This window comes from Aquarana catesbeiana, linkage group LG10 (genome assembly GCF_042186555.1).
Source record: "Aquarana catesbeiana isolate 2022-GZ linkage group LG10, ASM4218655v1, whole genome shotgun sequence".
NCBI classification, from domain to species: domain Eukaryota; kingdom Metazoa; phylum Chordata; class Amphibia; order Anura; family Ranidae; genus Aquarana; species Aquarana catesbeiana.
Genome location: NC_133333.1, coordinates 238,039,746 through 238,065,099, shown reverse-complemented (window position 1 = coordinate 238,065,099; position 25,354 = coordinate 238,039,746). Strand labels below are relative to the sequence as shown.

General features: G+C 43.0%; 1 protein-coding gene across 2 annotated transcripts in view; it reads right to left on the bottom strand.

The window, feature by feature from the left end:
* CDON (cell adhesion associated, oncogene regulated) overlaps positions 1–25,354 on the bottom strand; it is a 220,078-nt gene that overhangs the window by 68,593 nt on the left and 126,131 nt on the right. Inside the window, exon 1 of one of the 2 annotated variants that reach the window (XM_073603480.1) lies at positions 23,405–23,668. The exons of the other annotated variant lie outside the window; for it this stretch is intronic. The gene's annotated coding sequence lies outside the window, so the exon portion shown is untranslated. Of the gene's footprint in view, positions 1–23,404; positions 23,669–25,354 lie in introns of those variants that run through there. 2 annotated transcript variants of the gene reach the window in all.

Genomic DNA, 25,354 nt, shown 5'->3' with positions numbered 1-25,354 from the left:
CCTCTCTTCAGGTTAGAACTCTCCCCAATACATCAGAGACTCCACATCACCACGGAGTCCCCATCACAGATTCAGATGCCCCCCGCCCAATCACATCAGAATCCCCCTTCACATAAGAGCCCCCCATCACATCAAAGTACCCCAATAATAGAGTCTCCCCCCCCCCCATGAACAAAGAGTTCCTTTCATTGTGATCCACAGATCCAGGGTAAACTGGGTCTCATGCTTGCAACACCCCAGGGGGAACCCAAGGAGCACCCTGGTTAACATTGGTCTAGGGGTCTCCAAACTATGGCCCTCCAGTTGTTCAAGAACTACAATTCCCATCATCCAAAGTTTTACAATGCCTCATGGGACGTATTGTCCCGCAACAACTGGAGGGCCGTAGTTTGGAGATCCCTGGTCTAGATGACGATATTCCATATTTGTCTTCTGCAGAAAAAGTCACAAATTAATCTACTCTTCTCTACTTGTTTCCAAAACGTGATCATTGCGGGCATAGGTGCCATGCGGAGATATTGCACGCCCATGTACGGTTTCCTTATAGGAATACATACAAAGTTCTCACTCTGGAGATATTCTGCAGTTTGCTCTGCGGGTCTCAGGCTGGAATGCGGCTCAGGCCCTGTTTTCTTTCATTCTCTTTTTGGGCCACAGAAGACAGGAGGGGGGGATAAAAGTTAATTAACACTCATACAAGGATTCATCGGATGGTTCCTGTGACCTCATCTAGTTTGTGGCTGAGAAGATCGATTCCCAGATCCTTCATAGTCTCTACGCCCCTGTACAACTTCAGACTTTGTACGCTGCAGTCTAGGTGTGTGGTCTCTTTCCACACAGGCACTGAGCACACGGGCTGCATCAGGATTTATTTTATACAGTCACGAAAGCCAAACATCTACTTAAAGTGGACCTGTTAAAGAAAGCTCAATAATCCAATGGCCTACTTAAAGGGCCAGTGACAAGTTTATAAAAGTGAAGCCGATGACATGGAAGCCAAAGCTTACCTTATTTTGAATTGAGTAGGTGAGGGGTAAAACACCCGCGACAGTTTTTTTTGTTTTTAATTTATTTGCAATCTGTGACCCACTGAGGAGTTTTCCCTTTACTTCTTGTGCTATAGACACAAGATGTGAGAGGAAATCTCTTCAAGAGAGAGATTTCCCTCTAAGATTTTAAGGTTTGGTTCACACTGCTGCGACATGGGATCCGACTTCTGAGACCCCAAGTCACATGACATGTCAAATTTAATGTTTCCCTACGAGAGCTGTCTTAAAGTGGTTGTATGCCCAGGAAAAAAAAAAAAAAAAAAATTAAAGGCAAAAGGCATAATGAGCTAGTATGCACCTCATACTAGCTCATTATGAAATACTTACCTAGAACTAAATAAATACTTAGAACGAAGCGCCGGCATCGTCTCCCGGTCACCACTGAGGGAGCCGACATGTTCCTTCTTCGTTTTTTCCGGGTTCGCGGCTCCAGCCACTCACAGCACCGGAGCCACGAACCCGGAAGAAACGCAGAGGGAACATGTCAGCTCCCTCAGCAGTGACCAGGAGGCGATGCCGGCGCTTCGTTCTAAGGTAAGCATTTCATAATGAGCAATGACGTCGCTTCCGCGCGTGCACGTGGGAGTTCTTTCACGTGCGATTTCAGCCCTTGTACAGGCTCCTAAATAGCAAGTCGGAACAAGTCAGAAGGAAGTCACAGGCAAAGTCGTATGACATTGCCGTTGCAGCAGTGTGAACTGAGCCTTAGTGGCCACTAGAAAACGTGTCCCCACTGGAATATTTCCCCTGTATTTCTGTTCTGGTGACAACTAAAAAGATAGGATCTGATTTTCTGTCCTGGTGACAGAGGTAACCAGGACCAATCAAGAAAGTGATTCTCTCTAGTGGGTAAACGGACAGCAATAAGAACTCCTTACTATTCTATTTAAAAGGGGTTGCATACCCTCAAGGTTTTTCACCCTAATGCATTCTATGCATTAAAGTGAAAAACATCTGTAGTGCAGGTGCCCACCAGAGCCCCCCACCCCCTTTACTTACCTGAACCCATTCCATCGATGGGGATGAGCACAGCAGCTCCAGCCGCTGTCTTGGGTCCTCATTGGACAGATTGATAGCAACAGGAGCCATTGGCTCCCGCTGCTGTCAATCAAATCCAGTGACACGGGAGACGGGGGGAGCCCAGTCCTGCTGTCTGCATCAATGGACACAGCAGCAGGACTCAGGAGCGTGCCCGCACGAGTGCCCCCATGGAATGCGGGCCTCCGTGGAGGCACTCGAGAAGAGAAGGAGCCAGGAACGCAGCTGGGGGACCCAAGCAGAAGAGGAGGATCAGGGCCCTCTGTGCAAAACCCTCACACAGGAGGAAGCAAGTATGGCTTTTTTTTAAATATAAATAAATATACAAAAAGGGAACCTTTACAACCCTTTTAAGGCTCAATTTACATATATGTAAATTTGATGCGTTTTTGATCTGATTCACAGAACATGTGAAACAATATTGATTTCTATTGAAGCTGTGTGTGTATATATATATATATATATACCGCAGTGCGAATTTACAAAGAGTCTTGTGCGTTTTCTGAGCACTGCAGTGCGGTTCAGGTGCAAAATCAAGTTTCATTGAGTTGTATGGGAACCCAGCGAAATTCAGATTGAAGGAGGTCCAGCAGGAGATGCTGACAGGGCCGCCCATGGCTCAAATTGTGGCCGATTTAGCAGAAGTTTTCTCCCTGTATGGCCATCTTACAATTTTGTATGAAGGGAAGTCCAAAAGTCCAAGAAGATTTAACATGTGTGGCTGTTCCTAGAAGTGTGAAACGCGTAGCCCAATAAAACAATGGATCGCCAAAAGAGCAAGCTGCATACATGTTACAAAATGTTACAATTCTTGTTCTTTGGAATGCCTCCAATAGGTAAACCGCCACACAGCTCTGAAGTTGAGGATAGCACAGGTAAGATACAGGTGATGTACCATACTAAAATCTAAGCGTTTTGAATATAATCACTGTAACATGGACAATGATCTAAAGCTGTGGTGTTCAGAAAAGGAGCAGATGACCTAAAGCAGCTCAAACCAACAGAGAAAGTTCAGATCAGCAAAGCAATAGCTTGGAGGATCAGATAATCATTGCCTGGTCTACCAATTTCCAATCACATTACAGGCTGTTCTTCAGGTCTAGAAGCACCAGACAGAGGTAAGTCAAAGTAAAACATTACCTAATGCATTTTCTGCATCAAGGTAAACATTGCCCCACTACCTATTGTGCTCCCTGACCCCGTCCTGGTTCCATGTCACCGCTCCAGCTCTGTCTCCAGCACCGCTCCCTTTACTTCCGGCTTTCACAAAAGAAACTGAGGGCATAGGCTCAGGATTTTCGGCCGGAAATTATGCGATGTCAGACTGTTTGCCTAAAATCTGACCGTTTGTATGCTCCATCAGACAATTGTTGTCCAACTTTCGGCCAAAAAATGTTGGATGGCAGGCTAGTAAATTTTCGGTGTGCAACAGTCTGTTGTCAGATTTTCGTCTCGTCTGTACACAAGTCCGTCACACAAAAGTCCAAAGCACAAACATGCATGGTCAGAATCAATGCTCACCAAACACGACATTAGCAGAAGGTGCCGATCAAGAGCTTAAATTCCACGCAGTACATCTCATCGTTCGTGTAGGTTGGCTGACAATTGTGTGCCATTAATATGCAAGACAAAATCCAGGCACATGCCCTTCTGACAAAAGTCAGACGCTCTGTCTGCCAACAATCGGATCGTGTGTACGAGGCTTAAGAGTCATTTGTTTTTCAAAGAAGCCACTTCCTATCCACATAAACTCCAGGGGGACAACAGTAGACCATGCTTGAGCAATGTGTGTTGAAAACGTCCAGTTATAGTCTTTATTGGAAGTTCATGTGACAATACAGGAGAACAAATTGGGACACTGAGACTGGGCATTGTCACCCAATAGTGTGACTGTCCTGAACAATGACCTTCATAGCAGGATCATCAGTAAATTTTTTTTTAAATTTGCAGATTTACCCAGACTGAAAATGAAAAAAATGTCTTATTTTAGTGATTGGTTTTGTATTTATGTTAAATGCTGGGAAGTTTACAGCTGCTCCTAAGGCAAGGATAGGCACTCATTTTATGGGGGCCTAGGGTCTCAGCCACATGTGAAGAATCAGAAGCTGTGTTTAGTAGACAATCCTTTTCCTCAGCATGTGATATCTAAAACAGTTCTGAACCAAGAACAAAAAAAAAAAAAAAAAAAAAAAAACATATATAGACCTGTTCAGGGAGGCGGACAAAGCCAGGAGAGCCGCAGCTCTGATGCACAGCACGGGATCGCGGTGGGGTTCAAGTATAAGGGGGGGGGGTCGAGTCTGACACAGAAGGTTGTTTTACCTTGATGCATGAAAAGTAAAAAACCTTGAGGTGTTAGAACCACTTTAAGAACAGGCAGCCCATTCCTCTTAATAGTCTCAAGGACATACCAGAAGCCCATCAATGTGTACCTTACTCTGAAAGCTAGTTATAAATTGGAGGTAGCTTCTTTTTGTTTAGCTTGCTGGAATTGGTGCAGGGACAAATTGGGTGCCTTCAGCCATCATTGATCTGTGTTGGCCTTCTGTTGTATCCTAAAACATTTTGTTTGCTTTTGAAGGATTAACTACAACAAATGGGAGAAGGTCAAATGATGCTGGTTTCCACAAGGACCTGTAGACACAGCTGGATAGGATTCCATACATCTTTTCCTTAAAAGGCGACACACTAGGCATTTAAAATATGTAAGGAAACCTTGAAAAAAAAAAAAAAAAAAAAATAAGCAAAAAGTATAATCCGCTTTGTCTTAAAATATCAAGCTGGTCCAAAAGTCAGAACATGGCTTCCATAATATGCCAGTAAATTTCTGTGATCTGATTAGCAAAGCCAAAGGCTACCACAGCTAAAAACGGAGCTCCGGTCAGCTGCAACACTGCCTAGCCCCACAGTATAGGGGACCCTCTGCCTCAACAACAAACCGCCAAAAAACGAACAGAAAAATCTAAAGGATTATAGTGCAGCCCCCAAAATACGCTTTATGAGCAAACGTTTGCAGATGCCTGACCATCACACCTATACGAGTTAGTTTGGACCTCCTATTCCAAATCTATGGGTATAAATTAACCGTCTCCCCCACTTTGCAGCTAGAACAGCCTCCATGCTTCTGGGAAGGCTTTCCACAAGGTTTTGACGTGTGTCTATAGGTAGTTGTATCTATTCAGCCAAAAAAAAAAAAAACGCATTTGCAAGGTCAGGTACTTGTGCTAATAAGCATGTAGGAATAGGGGGAACAACGCAACCTTCAAACAGGTTCCAGGTGACTTCAGTTTGTTTCCAAAAAGTAGGTTTAATTGGAATATTACAGTCCCAGAGATGGATGACGAGTCCAACTGAATATATACAAAATAATATAAGAACCACCAGATGAGTCCTTTCAGAATCCTAGTCTCTTCCTCCTAACATTTTATTGAGGATACAGATATTGTGCAGACATACTTCAAATAATACAATAACCCCAGAATGTACAACAGTACTGATGTGGATAAGATCTGGCTCACAATCAAATGTTCATTCCAAAAAGGCGTTCAGCAGGGCTGAGGGCTCTATGAAGGCCACCCCAGTTCCTCCACACCAAACTGGACAAAACCTTTACAGAGCTGGCTTTGTACACATAGACACAGTCATGCTGGAGCAGAAAAGGGCCTTCCCCAAAACGGTCACCACAAGGTTGGCAGCACAATTGCATAAAATGTCCTAGGCTGTTGTATTACCAGATGCTTCACTGGGAACACCTGATATGAATTAGAGGGGTGTCCTAATACCTTAGGCCATACTGTGTAGTAAAACGTTAATTTTCTGAACACCCCAATGGACCCAACCTATATGGTTTTGTGAGGATTATCCAAAAACATTACATAGGGAAGAAGAAGCAAATAACTTCAGATAAACCATAAATGATGGTCATGGTACCACTGGTAGCTCTGCAAGTAGCAACCGCTATGCAGCACAGTGTATAATCTGTATGCTACAACCTGGCCTTTGTGTGTAGTGACCTTTCCCTTTGTTGTATTAACAAATGATGAACCTTGCATGCTCTCAAATTGATATGTAAAGAAAAAGCACTACCTCAATAATCCATGTTTAAAGAAAAGACCATGATCACCTTCTGCAAATACATAAATGAGCCCATATTGGAAATGGAGTCAAATGCGGTTCACTTCACACGACATTAGGTTACACCTTGTGGTTGAAAGAAAACGGAGAGAAAATTTTCAGCTGTAAAAAAAAAAAAAAAAAATTAAAAATTTTTTTTAAAAAAATGTGGGGATTCAGGGATTTGTCCGACGGTGGGTGTGGAAAATTCCATGTTTGCTTATTGTTCAGGACGATGCACTTTTCTTTTTCAGCAGTTTGCGTGAGCGCCAATTCAGACCTGTGAGCGCACATTGCCCGATAAACACATGAGTGATTCTGAATGAACCCTTAGGCTCCATTCAGACCTAGGCGATTTGAACCACTGGGATTATGGTCACGATTTCAGAATCGCGGGACACATTTGCATTCCCATTACTTGTTAATAGCACTCCAATCGCGGTGCGATTTTCCTGCGGTTATCGTGCGATAAATCACAAAATTGCCATGCTGTTGCCTATAAGAAGCTCCTGCTCCTTTTTAAGCTACAAGCTTTGCGCGTTACAATCATTGACAAGTAATGGCATTTGCAACCAAGATTCAATTTGCCTAGATGTGAATGGAGCCTTAGGCTGCATTCACACAGGCCTCCTGCATTTGGTTTATATAGATGCAGGAGAACAGTACAACCATTAAGGTTGTGGTGTGGTGATACAAAAAGGAACCAAAAAGCCCACCTTTAAAAAGTACCGCGAGATACAGAATTGCCTTCTTAGAACAGAAGGTATTTTTACATGTTCTCACTTCCAGTATAAACCCCCCCCCCCCCCCCCCCCCCAAATGTTTTGGGGCTTTGTGCTGGAAGTAAGGATGTGTTAATACAGTTTCTCGACAGAAGGCGATCTGGGAAGTATAAAATGTTAAACTTCATAGATTACGTTCTCCTGCATTTAAACGTATATGCATTTACACAGATTCATGGATTGCCACTTGACGCACAGAATTCTATTTTCTCCAAATGCAGGTAAAGGCACAGTGTTTTGTCGATGGTAGTTTGTTGACATAGCCTTAACGAAAGTTGGTACAGACAGAGCGCTGGAGGAAGACAAAACGAGAGAGCCCCCAGCCAGATACCAGCCTAGCACATAATCCCTATAACACATTAATACTCCAACATAACTGTACGCACAAACACTGTGATATCAAAGCCCATCAGAGTATGCATCAACAAAGTTGCTCAGTCCACTGAACTTGCTCCTCAGTTTGGAAGGACACCACCTGGATCCTAGCTTGCTTATGCATTTCTAGGGTAGTACCTTCTTCCTTAGAGCCAAACTGCTTTGTTGTAGTCAAGAGTCTGCAGGAGCCTGGCATTGCACCTGTTTCAATGACTGATGGCAATGCTTTTCAAACTCCTTTCCAAAAAAAAAAAAAAAAAAACGCAAATCTTTTTTTCCCCCTGCAAATATATACCGTATGTGCATGTATCTTTTTTTTGCAAGAGGTGAACTTTAAAATCATTGCATACATTCAAATGAGTTTACAAATGTCCTAAGAAGCATATAGATGCAGTGGGGTTGATTTACTAAAACTGGAGAGTGCAAAATGTGGTGCAGTTCTGCATAGAAACCAATCAGATTCCAGGTTTTTTGTCAAAAGCTTAACTGAACAAGCTGAAGTTCCCCAGGCACTGTCTGTTGGGAGTTTTTGATGACATTATAATGGATGCCTTTACTAAGGAAGCTGTTTCCAGGTCCTTGTTTCAGGCACAAAAAAAAAAAAAAAAAGTATCCTCCTCTGCTGAAAAAGCACTTCCCCTTCGTCCCTTAACCACTTACAGACCGGAAGTTTTTCCCTCCTAATGACCAGGCCATTTTTTGTCATACGGCACTGCGTCGCTTTAACTAACAATTGCGTGGTCATGTGATGTTGTACCCAAGCAAAGCTTTCTTTTGGGGGTATTTGATCACCTCTGTGGTTTTTATTTTTTGCACTATAAACCATAAAAATAAATAGCAACAATTTTGGGAAAGAAAAAAAAAAAAAAAAATTATATATATATATATATATATAATTTTTTTTTTTTTACTATAATAAACACCAAAAAAAAAATGTCTTCATCAGTTTAGGCCAATATGTACTCTTCTACATGTTTTTGGTAAAAAAAAAAAAAAAAAAAAAAAAAATAGCAATAACATTATTGATTGGTTTGCGCAAAAAGTTAAAGCGTCTACAAAACAGGGGATATATTTATGGCATTTTTATTATTTTGTTCTTTTTTTTTTTTACTAGTATTGGTGGTGATCTGTGAATTTTAGCAAGACTGCGACATTGCCCGTAGAGATTGGACACTTTTGACACATTTTTTGGGGACCAGTGACATTTATACAGCAATCAGAGCTAAAATAAAGCTGCAGAGCTGTATAAATGTCACTGGTAGGGAAGGAGTTAACGCTAGAGGGCGATGAAGAGTATAAGTGTGTTCCCTGGTAGTGTTTCTAACTGTATGGGGGGGGGGGGCTGACTGGAGGAGGAGAAGGGAAGAAGAAGGAGGGACAAGTTGAAATTAGAAGCCGATTGGCTACTGTGCACAGCTGCACCAGATTTTGTAAATCAACCCCTGTATGTCACTGCCTGCGTGAATGAACTCTAGTGTCCTCTAAAAACACACTAAACTGGAATGCATACAGTAGATGCAAACCAGCCACATACTGTATAAGAGAAGAGGGATTTCTAGTTACAATTTGTGCATTTTGCTGCAAGATAAAAAAGGAAAAAAGGCCCTGAATGTGTATTCAAATTTTTTTTTTGTGCAGAGTTATCCGAGGTACCTTATGTTTTATCTGGTTTATGAAAAAAAAAAGAAGGTTTGAATCAACTTCATGAGTTGTGTTGTTGACGTAAAAGGAACAGAATCGTATTTTTAGGCATAGTGCCTCTTTCAGGTCTGTCCTGAATTGAATATAATGATCTCATTTGTGAACTTAAAACCTAAAAATGTCACCCCTCCCCCCATTCCTTCTCCAGCAGTTTTCCCAAATGAAAAATGACAGCACAAGATGTTTTGCATAAATGTAGTCTTTCACTATTCCCATGGCCCACGGTGGGAGTTGATAATGCGATATCAAATATCGCCCTTACATAGTTAGACAAGAGAAGCGGTACGGGGGTCACCACATACTGACCAGCCTACAGCTAAAAGAATGGGAAGGGTCATACTGTGCAACTACAGGCATAACACAGAGGTGTGCACCAAAATTAACACCACAACAGAAGAAGAAGAGGTGCACAGTTAAAGCTGAACTCTGGAATAAGCAAATAGCGTCTAAATCTATTCATCATGTGTAGGTTTCCTTGAATCTTGATGTATTATTAATCTTATGTATTTCTTCCAGATCTGTGCAGTAATCCAGTGCGAGACTTCCCGTAATAAAAGACCGCTCACTGCTGCTCTCTTTCCTTGTGCAGGGTGATAGGTCTTGTCTCCGCCCCCCTCCTGTAGATTTCTGCAGGCAGCCTGTAGTGGGTGGGGCCTACAGGGTCCCTCCCATGGCTCTGCACAGTGATGTCACAACTACTTTTACAAGACAATATCTGGATTTGTACAGACATTTGATGTACACAAAGTGGATTTAGAATATAAAGAAATAAATTTGGATATAAAAAAAAATAAAAAAAAAAATTAAAAAAAAAAAAAGGAGGAGGTCTGTCTGGAGTTCAGCTTTAACTACACTGTATAAAATATAGCAATTCCATGAACATCAAGCTCATATTAAGGGAGACAAAAAAAAAAAAAAAAAAAAAAAAAAAAAAAACACAAACACAAGGTCCTATTTGCTTTACCTGGACATAGTTACTTCCAATCACTGTTTCTTAAAGGGTTAGTCCACCCAAAAGGGATGCTTCCGCATTTTGGTAGCCAGATTCACCCACTGGGTTACGGCAAAGTGCATTTGAAAAATCTTTTTCCTCAATAGCACAAAGAGTGCAGTAAGAGGGGTGAAGCTAGAAACTATAACTTTTCTTGGATTTCCTCCAGCAATCTGTAAGATTATTATAATGCTAGAACTAGATGGCAGTGTTAATTTTGACGTCAAAATTTCAATTTAGTTTTAGACTAAAATCTGCAGTACATTTTAGTCAACTATAATCCAACGGGTTACGTTAAATTGTAATGCATTATTTAAGCATTTCTCTAGAATTTCAAAACTCATTATATACTCCCAGAGTAAAAAAACAAAAAACAACACAAAACAAAACGCTACTAATATCATGCTATTATTTATGGTATTAAGGTTTGAACATGCACTACAGACACAGAATTTAGCCATTATATAAACATCTTTATAAATAAAAACATCCCTCCCTCACATTTTCCTTCTGTTTTCAATCGTTGACAAAAATTGGAATTGATTTTCGTCAATTGGCGTAAATTTGGAGTTACTGGAAAAATGCTGCCAAAGAAAAATGACAAAAATATATTTTCGGCGACAGAATTAACACTGCTATACAGTCGATTTTCAAAAGTGGCACTCCAGGAAGATTTTATACACCAAGTCCCATTTTGATCAGATCTGCCCCTCTGTTCTACAAGAGGATCTGAATGGCAGCTCAATGTTAATCTATGGACAGGCGGATGTACATCCGATTACCTTGGGAGTCCATCAAGGTACAAATGAAAAAAAAAAAAAAAAAAAAAAGGGGTTTGTGTCGTTTTTCGGACCTAAATGTGACAGATCAGAGGTAAGTGGATGTAAACCGATACACATTGGTTTATACTCGCCTGCCCATAGGTCTAACGTGGGTCTGTTATGCTCTTTTTTTTTTTTTTTTTTACTCTATTACCAGATGGAGAAAAATCCTGCCCCCGTACAGCCACCCGCAGCTCCTGAACAGCAACACTTTAGATGCGACTAGCTTGGTTACTTGGGGAGCCACAGCCCGGTCCGAATGTGTCTGGGTTTAAGTCCGCCTGAAACCTGAACACGATTCAAAACCTCCTAGTGAATCCCAGACAGGTGGTAACCCTACGCTCATGTGATAGGAACCCAACCAGTATTTTAGTGCATAGTTCGGTTGAAAAAATAAAAAAAAATAAAAAAACCACAACCCAACATCCATGAAGTTCAACCAGTAAACTCCATATACAGAAACCTATAACCACAAATGATCCAGAGGAAGGCAAAAATCCCCCCTATAAAGCATGATCCAATTCACTCCCAACAGGGGAAAATTCCTTCCTGACCCCTAAGGCAATTAGATATTACCTAGATGACAGGGAATGTATTAATACATACCCTAAAGAGGAGCTCCAGTCTGTGTAAAAAGTCAGCAGCTACAAAAACTGTAATCTGTCCCCAGCGGTGGCATGTTAACTGTGGGCTGTGACAGCTTGCGCTTGCGCGGGCCAATCCCATAGTCTTCTTAGACCGGTCATGTGTCTCAGAATACTACGGGGGGGGGGGGGGGGGGGTCTTCCACTTCCAATAATCCTTTACCTAAATAATTTTTTGCCCTTCGTTCAAAGAGCAGAATGTACTTTTGACCAGAATTCTTCTATAAATCTCATTTCATTTACAGATTGTACATGAGCTTGGAAAAAAAAAAAAAAAAAAAAAACAAATCACATCACCAGGCTTGGACAATTTCTAGGACGGGCGCAAGACACCTAAGAAAACTGACATCAACATTTTATAACTTTCTTCTCTTCGTCATCAATGGAACAAACCAGCTTCTTAATTAATTCTAAAGTAATTCTTAAATTACTATATCACTTTGCTCATTACTGTGTTCAGGTCAGCTGACCTATAACTACAATTACAAACTCTGTTATCTTGACCATTGTGTTTCAATAAAACTCGCATACAGGATTTGTAAAATAATCACCTTCTCTGCAGGAAAAATGGTTTTCCCCGGCTCTGGTCACATGATCTCTGCCGAAGGGACTCGTGGGATTGCTATTTAAGTAAAACCTGCCAATCGGTGGCTCCAACTGAAAGCTGATGCTCTCCCTCAGTAGAAGCCAAGGCTTTGGTCACATGACCATCCACAAGTTTTTTGTTTTTTTTTTTAAGAATTTATTTAAACCAAGAAAAGGCAGATTCAAAGCATTACATCAATAGTAAGCTGGAGCTACAAAAATGATAATTCTTAGCAAAGTGCATCAGCTGAAAACCTTCCCCTTAGTGACATCAGCTTCTGACAGTATCATCATTAACTTGCCATTTGCATCCTGTGACAATGTTTGCTTAGTTGTAGTGAAAGCTGAATACTGATTGGCTTCTCGGTGTGAATACCTTTGCACTGTGTTGCTTAACAAAGCCACGTGACACAAAAGGCCTTACATAGGCTGGCCTCATAATTGCAGTCTGAAGAGGTTTTCTAGCTGAACCTCACTAAAAAAAAAAAAGGGAAGAAGGAGGAAGAAGGAGGGAGTACCAAACAATGAATGAATTTCTACTATGTGTAGGATTTTATTTATTAAATCTCTTATCTTTTTTTATTGCATGTCTGCGATATGTATCCTCAGTGCATGTGAAGCTGATAATCTACTGTCTGCAGCCACCATGTTTAAAAACAGAGCCAGCAGAAGGTGTGTTCTGTCTGCGCCGTCACACACCATTGACATCTATGACCTCTTGGGTAGGAGAAGACACTTTTCCACTTTTTTTTTTTAAGTTTTGTTTTTATTTTTTCATATTTTTATTTATTTTTTATTTTTTTTTAAGTCTCCTACATGTATGTGACTTTTGCCACAGATATTGTTATTCTAGAATTTATTAAGATGTAAATTGTGCTGTCATAGAGGAATTTGGCATAGCCAGCATTTTTAAAGCATAATAGAACCCTCAGTTGAAAAAAAAAAAAAAATCAATCAACCTAATACATTCCAGGTGCATCAGAACAAAAAAGGTGTTCTATGTCTTAACATGTGTTTTCTTTCTAAAGCAGCCATAGCCTGAGTAGATCAGCTGCTGGCAGGGTACAAGCTTTAGAGAATGGCCTTTGCTGTTCGTGAAGAAGCAGTGGTCTCTCTACAGAGGTCTGGCATGTGAAAAAAATGTCACGATTCCCCATCGACCACCGTTAATGAAACAGAAATACGGTAACCTCCCACTATGTTTAGCGTTATGCAGAGTATGTCAAACGACGCACTGGATGGAAAAAACGACTGTTAGAGGATTTTTTTATTTTTTGGGGGTACCAATATTCCAAAAGTGGCAGTTTTAATCCTAGATTGTAAGCTCTAAACGAGCAGGACCCTCTGATCCCTCCTGTATTGATTTGTATTGTAAGTGTACTGTCTGCCCTCATGTTGTAAAGCGCTGTGCAAACTGTTGGCGCTATATAAATCCTGTATAATAATAATAATAGCAGAGCTGGAAACACAGAAAGCATGCAGGACCCTCAGATTGCTCTTGTATTGGATTGTAACTGTACGGTTTGCCCTAATATTCTAAAAGCACTGCAAAAACGAAGAAAGAAGAAGAAAGAAGAAGAAAGAAGAAGAAAGAAGAAGAAAGAAGAAGAAAGAAGAAGAAAGAAGAAGAAAGAAGAAGAAAGAAGAAGAAAGAAGAAGAAAGAAGAAGAAAGAAGAAGAAAGAAGAAAGATAGGAATAATAATAATAATAATAATAATAATAATAATAATAATAATAATAATAAAAAAAAACAAAAAAAAAAAACAAACACACAAAAAACACACACACACACACACACACACACACAACAAAAAGGCTGTTCTTTGGGGCACAAGAACCCCTTCCTACATATTAATTATGTCTGTCAAACAATATGTTCAGGGCACGAAAGTAGGCAATCAGATTTAAGGAGCAGGGCCCTCTGTTTCCTACTGTATTTGTACTGTCTACCCTCAAGTTGTAAAGCGCTATGTAAACTGTTGGCACTATATAAATCCTGTATAATAATAATAATATTTCCGGGGTGACAAACGTACATCTGACCAATGTTTCCCGGAACGGCCTTTCACTAGATATAAGTGGAGGGTTGAGTGTCGAGTGGTTTCGGGTTTTGAGCCTCTTTCCAAATTCACCAAACACATAAATGGAAGGTTTACATGGCAGAAAATCATGGTGCAAGAATCTGAAGCCTCTCCCAGAAGCACTATGAGAGGACTGCTGAGTCTGGCAATGGATTATAGGACAATCAGATCGAGGTAAAGCCTGGTAAACAGTCAGGCTTTTTTTGTGCAACCCAGTGGGTCGCACAAAAAAAAAAAAAAAACTGACAGCTCTGTTCGCAGTCGCTGTACTAACCATCCGACATTAGTACAGCGATCACCGCCCGCTGAGCTGCTGTGTTCTGCCAGGGGATGCATTTCAGTAGGACCCAGCAGCACCCCGTGTGTATTGTGTCCAGAGAGAACATGATTTGTAGGACAATCATTGGTAGAAGTTCCTGTGCAGCCCAGAGTCTGGTTCATATTTCGAAGGATGGTCAGTCACTAAAATGTCACAGGATGCAACGTACAAAGTATAGAGAGGAAAAGATTAACCCGGACACATGTAAGCCAGGTGCCCCCTTCTCCCCTTTCACATAGCATACATTGCAAGTGTGGGCCCGAGCCAACATACAGGCAGCCTGTAGCAAAGGAACATAGTGACACACAAACACAATCGGGCAGCCAGGCCGCCATAACCCCCACCCTTCTGCAATGTGAAGGTGCTTTTTGTGTCGGACTGCAAGGGGCCAATCCAAGGCGAGAAGAAGTGCCTAGCCACAGGAATCGCACTGCAAAAGCAAGAGCCATACAAGCCACAGGATACGGAGAGGGGCGGTCAGGGTCTGCACACTTGCAATAGTCTCGGTTTTCTGCATTTGTCTGGTAGCACCCTGCGGTGATGCAGTCTAGACCTGAAAAGAGCCTCCAAACAATGCAGCATTGGCTTGCACACACAGGCTTGCAGGGGGGCTGATCCCTGGGTGACGGCAAACAAAATTGAAGATGACAACTTTACGCCACTTAAATGACTCCCTCCCTTTTTACTTTTTGAGTGACTCCTTTTTCTTTTTTTTTTTTCTTTTTAAGTCTCCCTGGTGCCCAGGGCTGTAACTAATAACTTTCTGGAGGAAAAAAAAAAAAAAAAAAAAAAAAAAACACAACTTCTAACTTTTGTAAAATTCCTCATGGCTATGGAAATGTAATTCTTCTACAGAGCCATTCCTGTACAGCAGACGTGTAGCTGTGAAGTCGTTTTGTAGTCTCAGAGCATATTGCTCAGTCACGGTTTATTAAGAACATGCTATATACTGTATATACACACGTACAGTCTAAGGATATCGTATTTGTGTTAAATATACGTTATCACAGCATGTTGTATTTGTGGGTTTAAAAGCTTGAACACACAAGCAACAGAAGTAGAAGAGCATCGAAGGGTCTCAATGCCAGCGGTTAGCACTCTCTCTGATGGGGTAAAGGGGGAGGGGCTCCTTTAATAGGGCAGACCGCAGCATCCAGTATGGACCGACGCTGCACCCCGTGTTCATTCTAACATTGTGCCACATGGCGACAGTGCATGTTCTTTACTCTATTTGTGGCTTAGATGCATTAAAGTGGTTCTAAAGCCTCAAGGTCTTTTACCGCAATGCATTCTATGCTTAGAAGGTAAAAAAAAAAAAAACCCTCTCTGTTGCAGGGTGCCCCCAGCCCCCCCCCCATTCTTACCCAAGCCCGACCCAGTGACGTGCACAAGAGCAGCGACGCTGTCGCCGCTGACTCCCTCCTCATTGGACAGCTTGATAGCAGTGGGAGCCATTGGCTCCCGATGCTGTCAATTAAGTGTTATGACGAGGGAGTGTGGGGCGGGGCTGAGTTTCCCAGTCTGTGTCAATAAATGCAGGCAGGGCGGCTCAGGAGCGAGCATGCACGGGTGCCCCCATGGAAAGTGGCTTTCCATGGGAGCATTTGTGGAAGAGGAAGGGCCTGGAGTGCAGACAGGGTACCCCAGAAAAAGAGGACCAGGGCTGTTCTGTGCAAAACCAGAGCGGGTAAGTACCCATGTTTGATTTTAATTAACCCCCTTGCGCCAGGGGAGGGAAGCTAGGTGAGGGTTTATGATCAAATGATCCCTGTGATTGGTGGTCATGGGATCGGAAAGCGCTCGATCGCAAGAAGTGATCGGGAGCTTTCCATTAGCCGCTGGTAACTGTGCCGGGAGCGAGCAGGGCGCGTGCTCTAGGCACAGCTGTGTCTGCTAATTGGTACGCAAATATGCAGCCTCTCTGTGCCAAGGCCCATAAATTTGGGTACTGTCAGGGCCTGGGACACACACACACACACTTAAAGTGGTTGTAAAGTCAGAAGGTTTTTCATCTTAGAGTCCTTTCACACTGGGGCGGGGGCGTTGTCGGCGATAAAGCGCCGCTATTATAAGCGGCGCTTCACCGTCGGTATGCGGCCGCTAGCGGGGCGGTTTTCTCAGCCGCTAGCAGGGGGGGGTAAAGGGTTAAAACCACCACAAAGCGCCTCTGCAGAGGCGCTTTGCCGGCGGTATAGCCGCACCGTCCCATTGATTTTAATGGGCAGGAGCGGTATACACTCCGCTCCTTCACCGATCCGAAGATGCTGCTGGCAGGACTTTTTTTACCGTCCTGCCAGCGCATCACTCCAGTGTGAAAGCCCTCGGGGCTTTCACACTGGAATTAAAGCAACGGCTGTTTCGGGTCGGTTTGCAGGCGCTATTACTAGCGCAATAGCGCCTGCAAACCGCCCCAGTGTGAAAGGACCCTTACTGCATTCTATGCATTAAGATAAAAAGGTCTTCTGTGTGTAGCAGCCCCCTTAATACTTACCTGAGCCCCATCTCTATCCAGAGATGTTGCACAAGTGCTTTGTCTGGGATTCCCCTCCTGATTGGCTGAGACACTGCAGCGTCATTGGCTCCCGCAGCTGTCAAAGTCAGTTAGCCAGTCAGGAGAGGGGGCGGGACGAACTGGGGCTCCGTGTCTAAATGGATACATGGAGATTCAGCTCGGGTTCTCCCATAGCAAACTGCTTGCTGTGGGGGCACTCGACAGGAGGGACGGGGCAGGAGCACCGAAGAGAGACCAGAGAAGACGAGGATCTGGGCTGCTCTGTGCAAATCCACTACACAGAGCAGGTAAGTATAACATCTTTTTTTTTTTTTTTTTTTTTTTTATAAAAATAAAACACACACACCACGAGAGACCTTAGTAGCACAGCACTTTAAAAGGTTACTTTAAAGTGACACTAATAAAAAAAGTCTATTGGATTATGAAAAAAAAAAAAAAAAAAAATAATATATAATAATAATAATAATAATAATAATATTTTTTACTTTCTGCTACAAAACATATCCAAGAAAAACAAAAAAAAAAAAATCTAAAATTTCTTCATCAGTATGTATTCTGATATATTTTTTGGGTAAAAAAAAATAAAATAAAATCCCAATAAGCAGATATTGATTGGTTTGTACAAAAGTTATAGCGTCTACAAACTATGGTATTTTTTTTAATAGTAATAGCAGCGATCAGTGACACTAGACACTTTTTTGGGGACCAGTGACACGAATACAGTGATCAGTGCTAAAAAATGTGCACTGTCACTGTACTAATGACACTGGCAGGTAAGGGGGTTAATATCAGGGGCGATCAAAGGGTTAAGTGTGTCCCTAGGGGGTGCTTTCACTAGGGGAAAACAGAGATCCGTGTTTCTGCTTAGCAGAAACACAAGATCTCCATTTTCCCCTCTGGCAAAATGGCAATCTGCCTTGTTTACATAGGCAGATCACAGTTCTGCCTCTCCTCAGAATGATCAGCGGGTCCCGTCCACCGGACCCTCTGATCAGACACAGTGGGAGCCAATCACAGTGGGAGCGGGTCGCTGGCAGCGCGCACATGCCCCTGAGACCCTGTGCACAAAATCACGTACAGGTACGTGAATTTGTGCAAGAGGGCCGCCCTGCCACAGTGTATTCACGTGGGGCAGTCTTCAAGTGGTTAAAAAATTTATATATATATATATATATATATATATATATATATATATATATATATATAATTTCATTTCAGTTTTTTTGGCCAAGTGCATCCTGAGTTTTCAGTTTGGGTCCAGAATTTTTCATTTTGATGCACCACTAATGCACACTACAATTCCCATAGTCCATCTCAAGAGTGAGCAAAAGAGCTACATTATTATAGCCCTTTCACACTGAGGCGCCGCTAAAACAGCACTAAAGCGACGTTTGTTTTTGGGGTACTTTTCGGCACTAGCGGTGCTTTTTTTTTTTTTAGGTCACGTGACAAAAAAACAAAACAAAAACAAAAACCCAAAATAAACACCCGTTTTACAGCACTTTCGAAGCCCTTTTAAAAAAGGTGCTTCAGAAGCACTTACCATTCATTTCAATGGGCAGGGGCTTTTTACAGCGCTCCAAACCCGCTGCTTGCATAACTTTTTCGAACGTCCCGCAAGCGCACCGCCCGAGTGTGGAAGCACACATGCAAATGAATAGAAGGCAGTTTTCAGAGGCTAGTTCTAGCGCTAAAACACCTGAAAACTGCCTCAGTGTGAAAGGGGTCTTACAAACAGAGGAAGTCTACATTCATTAACCATTAATCCTCTAACAGGAAGTTTTGGACCACAGCAGGAAAAAACAAAACCATAAAAATTTGGAAAGAATTTTTTAAACCCAGTTTAGTGATACTTTAAGACCTGGTCCAAACTAGTGCGATTTCAGATGTGACTTGAGTTGCACAGAACATGACAAGGGAAATCACATTATTTTCATTAGTTCCCATTTACATCAATGCATCTCCGTGCGATTTTGGAAAAGGTTCCCGTGCTACCTTGATGTGATTTACTGTGTGATTTGGCCTCATAGAATACGCAAACTACATTCAAAACATAAAAAAAAAAAAAAAAAATTTATAATAAGATAGACTACAAATCGCATTTCATTAGTGGAGAAAAAAAACATATTGGGGAATATGGAACTTTAAGAGTGCTTATTAATACAAATAGATATCACACTAAATGTAATTTAAAAAAAAATTTTTATATATATTGTTGGGAGATTTGTGTCCAGAATTTCGCTCTGATATCAGTTACCACTGTAGATCCGGCTCTGAGTCCCCAAAACATTGGGGCTAGAACTTCTGGTTGGGATGCTCCTGCTATCTACACGGATGCATCTATGTATGTATGTATGTATGTATGTATGTATGTATGTATGAATAGATGTACTTTAACATGTTCTTATGGAATTTTCTTTTGTTTTGCATACGTACTTTTTTCATTTGCTGATTTATCTTTGTATCTCTTTACTAGAAATAAAGTCCACGCATTTTCATATTGGCACAGGGTGCAGCGTTCATCCACACGGACCACAGGTGGTCTGCTTATTGTTAAGTAACCCCCCCACCCCCCCTTTACTCCACCAAAGTTTTTCATTTTGAAGCGAATATTATGTGGCTATCCCAAAAACATAAGACTTGTGATAAAGCCTCAGATAGTGAATTGTAAAAAAAATATTCATCCATTAGCTCCAATGATGAATATTATTTATACCAAATAATAATAATAATAATAATGTGAGTCTCATGCTGGCCATACATTATACACTTTTCTTGCTCAATTTCCTTTAGGCCCCTTTCACACGGGGCGGATCAGTTTTGACTGACTCCCCTCTGCTCAGCGGAAGAATTGATCCGTTGATCCCCGCTGAGCAGGCGGATGACAGGTCTGTCTCCACTCACTGTGCAGGGACGGACCTGTCAGAGTCCCTCTCTCCTCTATGGGAAGATCAGATGAAAGCGGACCGTTTTTCATCCGATCCGCCAGACGGATGGAAAAATAAGACCACCGTCCGTCTGGATAGGTATAGATCAGATAACTGGCGGATGTCAGAGGACATGTCACCACTGACATCCGCCACACCATAGGGGTGAATAGAGGCTCCGATCAGGTCCGCCTTAAAAAAACGGACGAGGGGGACCTGATCGCACAGCCGGTGTGAAAGGGGCCTTAGATTTACCTTCAACTATGTAGTGCAAGGGCCTGCCTGATTGCATACATTTTGAAAGCATTAAGATTTGACCTCCTATTAAATGGTTTTGGTAAATCTAAAAAGGAAAATTATACAAGAAAATTGTATAATGTATGGCCAGCCTTAGTTGATAAATTGAATTTTAAGAGAACGTTTGCAGTTTAGGGCCAAGCATTTAGTCATTCATGACTTGAACAGTCCATCTCCACTCCTCTTCTCTAAGAGCCGATGACAGGGAACATGTGACCACAATAAAACACTACACTGACATAAATAAATAAAGTGCATGGTTGTGGAATCCGAATCATTTGGCTGAGTCAATCTCCGGACAGTAAGAGTTATTATTGTACACGGCTCTTGCAACACTACCTGCAGCAGGAAAGTGCACTTTGGAATGAATTGAACAAAAAGGGACTTGTGTACAGGAAGTAAAAGAAACAATGTAAATAAAACCAACATGGGATCATTTAAAAGCCACAGCTACCAAACAGAAATCAAACTTCTGCCAAATGATCAATATTTGGCAGAGAGGGTAGTCTATTCTAAAGCTGAAGTTGGCAGTTTGCCGTACTGTGAACAAATGTAAAGCTACAAACACCCAGCGCACTGGGGGAGATTTACTAAAACTGGAGCACTCAGAATCTGGTGCAGCTCTGCATTGTAACCAATCAGCTTCTAACTCCAGCTTGTTCAATGAAGCTTTGACAATAAACCCTGGAAGCCGATTGGTTATTATGTACAGCTGCACCAGATTCTGTGTGCACCAGTTTTAGTAAATGTCCCCCCCACTACAGTCTACATAGCGTCCAACGTCAATGGTCAACCACCTAGAGCAGCTTTTCTCAGCCTTTTTAAAACGTGAAGAAACCCTTGAAATATCTTTCCAGGCTCAGGGAACCCCTGCTGATAATTACTAGATGTGCAGCTCACTGTGATGGTCACTAGGAAGAACCTTCCTTACATTTTTGGTCATTGAGAAGAACCCCCCCCCCCCCCAAAAAAAAAAAACATAGCTAAATAAGATCATTGAGGTCAGTGGTTACTCATCTGTGAGGCACAAGTCATACAAGAAGGGACCCTTTGCAACCTCTAGAGCAGGGATATGCAATTAGCGGACCTCCAGCTGTTGCAAAACTACAAGTCCCATCATGCCTCTGCCTCTGGGTGTCATGCTTGTGGCTGTCAGAGTCTTGAAATGCCTCATGGGACTTGTAGTTCTGCAACAGCTGGAGGTCCGCTAATTGCATATCCCTGGTCTAGAGGAATCCTGGTTGAGCAAGTCCTACCTAGGATTGTCAGCTCTGTGGGATAGTGTGCAATCTTTACACCCTGGTTCTGGCTATCCGTTACATAAGCGTAGGAACACCTTGTCACTTAAAAGCACCAATCACAATTATAACACCAGTTGGCAAGGTTCATATATGTCAGGGCTCTAGTTATTTGGCACTGTGGACAAATACAACAGATTAGAAATCAGTCTTCCACAAGTTGAACTTCCTCTACAGATGACCTAGATGGACCATAGGGGACAACAATTGAAAGTAAAAAAAAGGGAGGGAGGGGGGGGGGGGGGCAAACAAAAACAGACACACACCAAATCAGAAATTTTCATGGAGCCCCCTTGATCAGTCCTGCCCATGCCACCTGCCTATTTAGCCAAAGTAATCTTCCCAGCCCTGAACATGGGAAAAATACCAGCTGAGCTTTTTATATGGTAAAACACAGTACAGCCGAGTGTATGGCAGTCTCATACAGCAAACCCTGACTATATGGAATAGTAATATTCGAACAGAACCTTGTATATACAGAATATTATAACAAAGACTTGCATATGGAAAAATATTATTATAACAGCGCCTGGTAAAGGGAATGAAGGAATAATAAAAACAGACCATGGGATAAGAATGTGCCAGATTATAATATGGCAATGAAAAAAAAAAAAAAAAAAAAAAAAAAAAAAAACTCTCCTATTCTATATATCACCAGAACTTCCTACAATATATATCTCCCAGATCCTTGTACATTATATAGTACTATAAATGAGCCTTCTATGCTACATATCACAACAGATCCTTTTACACTATATATGACTAACACTAAACACACACTATATATATATATATATATATATATATATATATATATATATATAATAAAAAATATATAAAACAGAGCCTTGTACATCATATAACATCACAGTGTAATCATAAGTAAGGAAGAGTTGCAAAGAAGACCTTTAGATATAAAAGAACAAAATGTTGCTACGTTTTACAAAATAATGTATCAGCAGAGTTTTGTGCATGTTTATAAAAGAACACATGCTTCTATGTGATGTTATGGTAAATATAATAAAAGGAATACAACGTTTGCACACCTATGAGAAATACAAAAGGGGGAGAAAATTGGGTGCTGAATATCCAGGAGAGGAGCTCTCCCTAGTCCAAAACCAGATAAATAAAAAGTTGTCATATCATACATAAACAATGCTGTATATGTGTCAAGTAAATACACACACATCAGATCCAGCAAAAAACAAAAACAAACAAACAAGCAAAAAATGTCAGACACAAATATAACGTTTAAAGCAGTATTACCCCCCCAGAGTGTGTGTGTGTGTGGGGGGGGGGGGGTGAGGTCTCTGCTATCCTGATCCTCCTGTCTGGTGATGATATACTATACAGACGTTATCCCTCTAAATGATGATATACAGTAGAACTGAATATATATATATATATATATATATATATATATATATATATATATATATATAAATACATACATACACACACACACACACAACATAGCTCTTCTATAATGATGATAGACTATATTGAACTGATCCTTATAAGATGAGGATACAGAAGACACCTTTCTATATGAATGAGTGATGATGAGGATATAGTATACAGATGTCACACTTCTATATGAAGAGATACATTATAAGTGATGAGAAAATATATATATATATATATATATATATAATTTTTTTTACAGGAGGTCCCCCCTCCTATGATGAGTATATATAGTATAAAGAGGTCCCCCCTCCTATGATGAGTATATATAGTATACAGAGGCCCCCCTTCTATGATGAGTATATATAGTATACAGAGGCCCCCCTCCTATGATATCTTGTAGGTGACAGTAGAGGGATCCAGTAGATCCCCGTCCTCTGGCCATGTAGAACAATGGGGATCTCACCTCTCTGCGCCCATAGGACTTGCAGTAGATCCCGGCGGTCATGCCTCCTTCCAGTAGATGATCCAGTCCGGAGGCTCTTCGGCACACAGTCCGGCTCAGGGCTGTAATCCAGGTCCGGGGATGGGTGAGGGGATCAGCAGGGGGGTGCCCGGGGGGTGCGGAGCCCCTTCATAGCGCACAATGGTGCCCAGGTGGAGGAGATCGGCCGGCAGAGGAGAGGAGAGGAGAGCTGTGCGGGGAGAAGGACTGGGAGGAGGTAGAAGAGGAGGAGGAGGGGGAGGGGGGAGTAGTGGGGGCGGGGATACAGACCCTCCGACTACACACAGCATGCCAGGGGTTAACTCCCCTCCCCCCTCCCTCCCTCTTCTGCATTCCTCAAAGGTACGTCGGAGTCCTAGACTGACCCCCCTACAGGACAGAACAGTGACACCCCCTCCACCTCCGACACCAGACTGACCCCCTACAGGAGAGTGACACCCCCTCCACCTCCGACACCAGACTGACCCCCTACAGGAGAGTGACACCCCCTCCACCTTCGACACCAGACTGACCCCCTACAGGACAGTGACACCCCCTCCACCTCCGACACCAGACTGACCCCCTACAGGACAGTGACACCCCCTCCACCTCCGACACCAGACTGACCCCCCTACAGGACAGTGACACCCCCTCCACCTCCGACACCAGACTGACCCCCTACAGGAGAGTAACACCCCCTCCACCTCCGACACCAGACTGACCCCCTACAGGACAGTGACACCCCCTCCACCTCCGACACCAGACTGACCCCCTACAGGACAGTGACACCCCCTCCACCTCCGACACCAGACTGACCCCCCTACAGGACAGTGACACCCCCTCCACCTCCGACACCAGACTGACCCCCCTACAGGACAGTGACACCCCCTCCACCTCCGACACCAGACTGACCCCCTACAGGACAGTGACACCCCCTCCACCTCCGACACCAGACTGACCCCCCTACAGGACAGTGACACCCCCTCCACCTCCGACACCAGACTGACCCCTCTACAGGACAGTGACACCCCCTCCACCTCCGACACCAGACTGACCCCCTACAGGACAGTGACACCCCCTCCACCTCCGACACCAGACTGACCCCCTACAGGACAGTGACACCCCCTCCACCTCCGACACCAGACTGACCCCCTACAGGACAGTGACACCCCCTCCACCTCCGACACCAGACTGACCCCCCTACAGGACAGTGACACCACCTCCACCCCTGACACCAGACTGACCCCCTACAGGAGAGTGACACCACCTCCACCTCCGAAACCAGACTGACCCCCTACAGTACAGTAACACCACCTCCACCCCTGACACCAGACTGACCCCCCTACAGGACAGTGACACCACCTCCACCTCTGACACCAGACTGACCCCCCTACAGGACAGTGACATCATCTCCACCTCCGACACCAGACTGTCCCCCCTATAGGACAGTGACACCCCCTCCACCTCCGATACCAGACTGACCCCCTACAGGACAGTGACACCCCCTCCACCTCCGACACCAGACTGACCCCCCTACAGGACAGTGACACCACCTCCACCCCTGACCCCAGACTGACCCCCTACAGGACAGTGACACCACCTCCACCTCCGAAACCAGACTGACCCCCTACAGTACAGTGACACCACCTCCACCCCTGACACCAGACTGACCCCCCTACAGGACAGTGACATCATCTCCACCTCCAACACCAGACTGACCCCCCTACAGGCCAGAGACACCCCTTCCACCTCCAATACCAGACTGACCCCCCTACAGGACAATGACACCCCCTCCACCTCCGAAACCAGACTGACCCCCCTACAGTACAGTGACACCACCTCCACCCCTGACACCAGACTGACCCCCTGCAGGACAGTAACACCACCTCCACCTCTGACACCAGACTGACCCCCTACAGGACAGTGACACCC